The sequence below is a fragment of the Palaemon carinicauda genome, chromosome 26 (assembly GCF_036898095.1).
Source record: "Palaemon carinicauda isolate YSFRI2023 chromosome 26, ASM3689809v2, whole genome shotgun sequence".
Classification (NCBI taxonomy): Eukaryota; Metazoa; Arthropoda; class Malacostraca; order Decapoda; family Palaemonidae; genus Palaemon; species Palaemon carinicauda.
In genome coordinates this window covers 3,018,602-3,026,101 of record NC_090750.1, presented here as the reverse complement: position 1 = coordinate 3,026,101, position 7,500 = coordinate 3,018,602, and the positions used below count along the sequence as shown (strand labels likewise).

General features: G+C 35.6%; 1 long non-coding RNA gene across 1 annotated transcript in view; it reads right to left on the bottom strand.

The window, feature by feature from the left end:
• LOC137620108 (uncharacterized) overlaps nucleotides 1–2,450 on the bottom strand; it is a 24,007-nt gene extending 21,557 nt beyond the window's left edge. The window contains exon 1 of the long non-coding RNA XR_011039984.1: nucleotides 2,333–2,450. This is a non-coding gene — a long non-coding RNA (uncharacterized lncRNA). The remainder of the gene's footprint in view (nucleotides 1–2,332) is intronic.
• Between the last annotated feature and the right edge of the window lie 5,050 nt (nucleotides 2,451–7,500).

Here is a 7,500-nt window from a genome sequence, read left to right as displayed (position 1 = left end):
ATATATATATATATATATATATATATATATATGGTGCAAATAAGTTCTATGCCGAATTTTCTTATCATGTTAAAAAGGTTCCACAATGTTGTAGATCGCACATAATTTACAAAAATACACCTAGTTTTTATACACGTGTTACATATATCTATTTATTTGTATATCTATCTATCTATCTATATATATATATATATATATATATATATATATATATATATATATATATATATATATATATATATATATATATATATATATATATATATAAACATAAACTGTCAATTGAGCGTACCCTAAAAAGAAATTACTATATTTATGAACATTCATTTCACAACTCTTTTGAATGAAAAATTGAGCACAATTAGAAATCAGGTATCTTTTAACTTATCAATTTCAGATGTCTAAACCACATTGGAATTAACGACTTTATACCTGTGGGAAATAGAACCGTGTCTTGCTGTTGAGCTCGTTATCTGAACTGCCTTACATACAGATATCCCTCTCTCTCTCTCTCTCTCTCTCTCTCTCCTCTCTCTCTCTCTCTCTCTCTCTCCTCTCTCTCTCTCGCCCATCAGTGTCATCTTCGGATACCTCAAAGACAGGTTTATTGTTCTCTCTTCTTCTTCTTCTTGTTCTTCTTGGCATTCTTCTTCTTCTTCTTCGTGATCTTTCATAAATTATTTTGAGACTAACACCGAGAGAGAGAGGACATTCTGAATTCTCTGATCCGACGACAAAAGCTGAATTGATGTATTTCAGAACATTGCATCTCAGATAACACCAGAACAGTAGTGTTTCTATACATCTCACTTTAATTGGGAATGCTAAAATAAGTACCAATAACCTCTAGTTATAATTAATATTATTACTTGCTAAGCTACAACTCTAGTTGGAAAGGCATGAGGGTATAATCCCAAGTGCTCCAACAGGAAAAAACAGGATTGTGGTGGCCTATGTGGTAACGTCCCTGACTGGTGATCACCACACTAGGGTTCGATTCCTGCTTAAACTCATTTTTTCTTTTGGTCGATACAACCTCACCATCTTTGTGAGATAAAGAGGGAGTTTTGGAGGTGCCTATTGGTCTATCTGCTGATTCATCAGCAGCTATTGTCTGGCCCCCCCTTGGTCGTAGTTTGGGTGAGAGAGAGAGTTTAGGCACTGATCATGTGTATATATGGTCAGTCTCCAGGGTATTTGTCCTGCTTGCTAGGGCAGTGTCACTGTCCCTTGCCTCTGTCATTCATGAACGTCCTACAAACTTTTATACAAGCCTAATGAGGGAAAGGAAACCACAGGAGAAGTAATGAACAAATACTATTAAATATTTCAAAAACAGAAAAAAACATTAACATAAATCCTTTAAAAATAGACTAGATGGCTACACTCAGTTATTCAAAGGTTTAAAGATCACTCATGAATGGCAGAGGCAAGTGACAGAGACATTGCCCTATCAAGTAGGACAATGACCTAGAGACTGACCATATATAAAAAATGATCAGCGCCCAAGCCCTCTCTCCATCCAAGGTAGGACCAGGGAGTGCCAGGCAATGGCTGCTGATGACTTAGCAAATACACCTATAGGTTCCCCCCAAAACCCCACATCCTTAGCTCACAAGGATGGTGAGGTTAAAGCCACCAAAGAAACTAATGAGTTTTAGCGGGGCTTGAAACCCAGTCTGGCATTTACCATTGAGGGACGCTTTTCCTGTCATTTGTCGTTTAGCTATTTGTCTTATAATAATAATAACAATAATAATAATAATAATAATAATAATAATAATAATAATAATAATAATAATAATAATAATGATAACACCAATAACAACAACAACAACAACAACAAAAACAACAACAACAACAACAATAATAATAATAATAATAAAAATGAAGAAACCTTATGAAGAGAAAAAAAAGCAAACAACCGGTACATTTCTCTTCAACTCTGAACTTCCTCATGATATTTCGGCCTCAGATGGTCAGGCCAAAGTCGCCTCCATTGCAACTGACAAACTTCTTCGATTAAAAATGGCTTTGCTCAATCAATCTTGTAAGTAATTGCAAAATATGTTTTCATATTATCTTGCTTGTTTTGACTTATTGTTATTATTATTATTATTATTATTATTATTGTTATTGCTAGGTAAAATAAGGACATATCTCCTGTGTAACTAACACCAAGCCTCTGAGTATATATATATATATATATATATATATATATATATATATATATATATATATATATATATATATATATATATATATATATATATATATATATATATATATATATATATATATATATATATATATAGAAAATTCAATTATTCACCTAATCTCCGTCACTTAGCGATGTCTCCTCACCGGTACTAGATGTAGATGACAGTGAACTTTTAGCATTGTCCTTGAAAAAGCGACAGGCTGAAGCATAGCAACAGTAAGAATGGAGAGGCACAATAGTGATGATGATTACGTGAATAAGCAGCAATTGAGAATGATATAGCTGCCGCGGTGCAAACACCACTGCCAGACGCTTGAAACGTCAGGTGGACGATGCTGACATCACTCCCAGACATAAGAGATGAACAGTATTTTGCAAGTTACGTCACTGACGTTTTCGTCAGTCAAGATTACGTAAAGTATCTCTGTTTTAGGAGGAAAGAAGTCTTATTCACTAAGCAGAGATCCCCTTATTCTCAAGAATGTATAAAATGTATAAAATGAAACGCTCAAATAAAGGACGACATGCGTTATGCACCGTGCTTCATGAGTTGTTGCCATAATATTTCATCCCAGTTACCCTTCATGTACCCCAATTATCACGTATTTCCCGTCATTTGCGTGTAAACTTACGTAAAGAACAAAAGTTTCTATACTAAAGTTTATTTACAAACCTACGAAGTTGAGAAGCTAGGTGAGTAAACGATTATAACCATCATTTGCATTAGACGTTGGCAATACTTGATCTAAGTTAAATTTTATTTTCTCTGCATCCGTCTATTGTATCTATAGTGTCTGTTTTACGGACACCCGTCACCCCCCCCCCCCCCCCCCCCCCGCCTTTTATGCCCTAAATAAAGGGCGTTATTTAAGCTTCAACGATTTATCCACAAAAAATAAAAGCCAGCAGGAAATGAAATCCAATTTCCATTGATGCTCTGGACTTGTGATTCATCTTTTCCATTTGTCGATGATTTTAAATAATAATAATAATAATAATAATAATAATAATAATAATAATAATAATAATAATAATAATAATAATAATAATAATAATAGTAGTAAATTAAATAATCCATTGGAGAATACACGATAAATTTGACAAAATATGTAAAAAAAAAAATGTAACAGAATTTATCTGTTTTTTAACTAATGGTTTCGTTACCAGATAAACTTGCTTATTAAGTATGACTTTAAGAAACACTAACACTTTTTCTTTATGAATTAATTAGATAAAGTAGGAAATATATGATATATAATATTGGTGATTTTCTTACCCCCTATGACTAACGCAGAAAAGCAGGCTTAAGAAAATACCAAAAGTATTTTCAAAAAGAGTCCATGAATAGCACGTCAATCACTTGAAGGAAACAAGATATAAAAGACAAAAATGTGTCCAACCATCTTTATCTGGGATTATTGACGATCACAAATCTGATCGTAATTACATTAATTGAATAAATTGTTTAAGTATCTTGCGATCAGAGAAAATTACAATTATGATCATGAAGTCACGTTGATCTCTGGCCCACTCTCGTAAAAGACCATTTTGTAATTATTATTATTATTATTATTATTATTATTATTATTATTATTATTATTATTATTATTATTATTATTATTATATTACCTCCGCCAACGAAGTGGGATGTTATACTTTTCGCCCTTGTTTGTCTGTTTGTGTGTGTGTTTGTTTGTCAACAGCTTCCTGGCCACAATTTTAATCGTAGAGTAATGAAGCTTGCAGGGATTACCTGTAATGTGAAAAAGCTGTAAATTATTAAATTCTGGAAGGTTAAGGTCAAAGGTCACGGTCTCGGTCAAGCAAAATGTCCAATTCACGTAATCAGCCTTAAGTTTGGACATCGTGGTCACATGGACTTCTAACTTGGCTCATATCTAAGTTTACGAAAATCCACGCCATTTGATACATATTAAGGTGAAAGGTCAAGGTTAAGGTCGAGCAAAATGTCGAGAAATAAGCTGCCACGGTGGAGGTATGCGCTCTACGGATTGTCCCTCTAATTATTAATATTATTATTATTAAAAAAATAATGAATGCCTTTCCTTCGTGTCTTCCCCGAAAGATTTTAACTGGTGGATGGTACAGTATTTCATGAGCAACTCACAAACCTAGCAAACATAAGGCAAGTGATGTACTACTCAGCTAAGCTCTACCAGACACATAAAAACTTCTCAACCTGATTATCATTGATTATACATAATGATTGTTTCATTGGGATAGTTCAGCTTAAAGCCTTTATTAGTATATCCCAAAATAGAAAATTTAGTTGCTTTGGAATGAGGCCCTGGTGTTAGATCAAACACAAGTGGAGATATGAACAGTTTACAAAAATAGTTTCCAATTACTTTTGGCCAATGTATAGGGCTGTGGTGGACGATGTGGTAACGTCCCTAACTGGTGATCGCCCGACTAGGGTTCGAGTCCTGCTCAAACTCATTAGTTTTTTATTGTTTATTTGGTCGCTGCAACCTTACCATCCTTATGGGCTAAGGGTGGGGGGGGGGGGTTTGGGGCAGCCTATAGGTCTATCTGCTGAGTCGTCATCAGCAATTGCCTAGTCCACCTTGGTCTTAGCTTGGGTGGAGAGGTGGCTTGGGCGCTGATCATATGTATATATTGTCAGTCTCTGAGTGATTGTCCTGATCGATAGAGCAATGGCACTGTCACTTGCCTCTGCCATTCATGAGTGGCCTTTAAACCTTCAAATGAAAAATATTTCTTTGTGACTTTATACTTCACAGCGTCTATAATAAGTAAATCTCTTTTTCTATGTTTTATGGCCATAACGATACTTGGCCAAGCATTGGTTCTTGAATAATCAGTGTCATAGGTAAAAGTATTTGTGTTTCGTACTAGAAAAATACAAAGGTACACACGCTAGTGGTTTTGACAAGAGTGGGTTTGCTCTTCATTTTTCTTAACATTTAACTTGCCGAGAATCTATTCCAACAGAAGAGAGATTCCAAAACAGAACAAGTCATTATTATAAATATTAGTATTTTTCACCCTTTATCGCAGTCTTTCGACTGGGTGGTATTTATTGTGATGGGTTCCGGTTTGCAGCCTGTTTCCTTAGGAGTCCATCACTCTTTTTATTATGTGCGCCGTTCCTAGGATCATACTCTTCTGAATGAGGCCTGGGGCTACTTCCACCTCTAGCATTTCTAGATTCTTCATCAGTGATCTAGGGATCGTGCCTAGTGTTCCTATGATTATGGGTACAATTTCCACAGGCATATCCCTTTTCCTTCATATCTCTATTTTCAGGTCTTGATACTTATCCATTTTGTCCCTCTCTTTCTCTTCAACTCTTAAGTCCCATGGTACTGCGACATCAATGAGTGATACTTTCTTTTTCATTTTGTCAATCAACGTCACTTCTGGTCTATTTGCGCGTATCACCTTATGTTATCTTATAGCATAGTTCCAGAGGATCTTTGCCTGTTCATTTTCTATCACTCCCTCTCTTTCTCTTCAACTCTCAAGTCCCATGGTACTGCGACATCAATGAGTGATACTTTCTTTTTCATTTTGTCAATCAACGTCACTTCTGGTCTATTTGCGCGTATCACCTTATGTTATCTTATAGCATAGTTCCAGAGGATCTTTGCCTGTTCATTTTCTATCACTCGCTCAGGTTGGTGCTCGTACTACTGTACTTTTACTACAAGTTAACTGATGTTTCTCGCACAGGTTCCAGTGGAGGGCTTTTGCCACTAAATCATGCCCCTTTTTTGCACTGGTTCTGTGCGAGTGCAGGACATTCGTTTGCTATGTGGTTTATGGTTTCACTTCTCGTGCTGCACTTCCATTTTTTTTTTTTTTTTTTTTTTTTTTTTTATTAAGAAAATATACAGTTTACAAGTTCATTTTTACAAATACATATTTATATAAACATATAATTTATATTTTGATATTGGTTTTCCTGATGTGGTTTATAATTCATCATTAGCTTATACTAACATTAGTCATATTAATATTTACATAACATAGTGATATTTCCGTCTATCGTTCTTTAAACATGTATGGTTCTTAGGGCCTGATCTTGTGCTGCTATCATCAGTCCTTCATTTTCTTTCTTGAGCTCTCCCCTTAGTAGCCATTGCCACGTGTCATCGCTGACTATTTCTTTAGTCTGTCTCTGTATTGTCCATGCATTGGTTTGTTGTGCCAGTCCCCTGTTCTGTTTGTCATTCTCCCGTCTCTGTATATTTCTAGGTCTTCGTCTACTTTTACCAGTCCTTCTTCCCATGCAATCTTGAGCCAATCGTCTCCACTGGTTTTCAGATATTGCCCCAGTGCTCTATTCTCGATGTTGATGCAGTCTATACTTAGTAGTCCTCTCCCTCCTTTCTTCCGTTTTATGTATAGTCTTTATTATTATTATTATTATTATTATTATTATTTACTTACTAAGCTACACCCCTAGTTGTAAAAAGTAGGATGCTATAAGCCCAGGTGGTCCCAACAGGGAAAATTGCCCAGTGAGGAAAGGAAACAAGGAAAAATAAAATATTTTAAAAACAGTAACAACATTAAAATAAATATTTCCCATAAAAACTATAAAAACCTGAACAAAACAAGATAACGAGAAATTAGAGAGAATAGTGTACCCTCAAGCAAGAGAACTCTAACCATAGACATTGGAAGGCCATGGTACAGAGGCTATGGCACTATCCAAGACTAGAAAACAATAGTTTGATTTTGGAGTGTCTTTCTCCTAGATGAGTTGCTTACCATAGCTAAAGAGTCTTTTCTACACCTACCACGAGGAAAGTAGCCACTGAACAATTACAGTGCAGTAGTTAACCCTTTGGGTGAAGAAGAATTGTTTGGTAATCTCAGTGATGTCAGGTGTAGGAGGACAGAGGAGGATGTGGTAAGAATAGGCAGGACTATTCGGTGTATGTGTATGGAAAGGGAAAGTGAACCGTAACCAGAGAGAAGGGTCCAATGTAGTACTGTCTGGCCAGTCAAAGGACCCCATAATTCTCAAGTGGTAGTATCTCAACGGATGACTGGTGCCCTGGCCAACCTACTACCTGTATGGTCATTCTCTACGGTATTTGTCCTTAAATTGAGATAGACCAGTTTCGTTTTCACAGTAATTTTCTCATATAAACTCAAGGTTACAGTGATCTGAGGGTGTATGAATAAAATGGAGTAAAAACCACGTACTATGTGTTACCATTTATCAAGATACAGTATTTAAATTTCCCTAGCGTAGGGCATCTTCTGTTGTCAATGGTGATAAA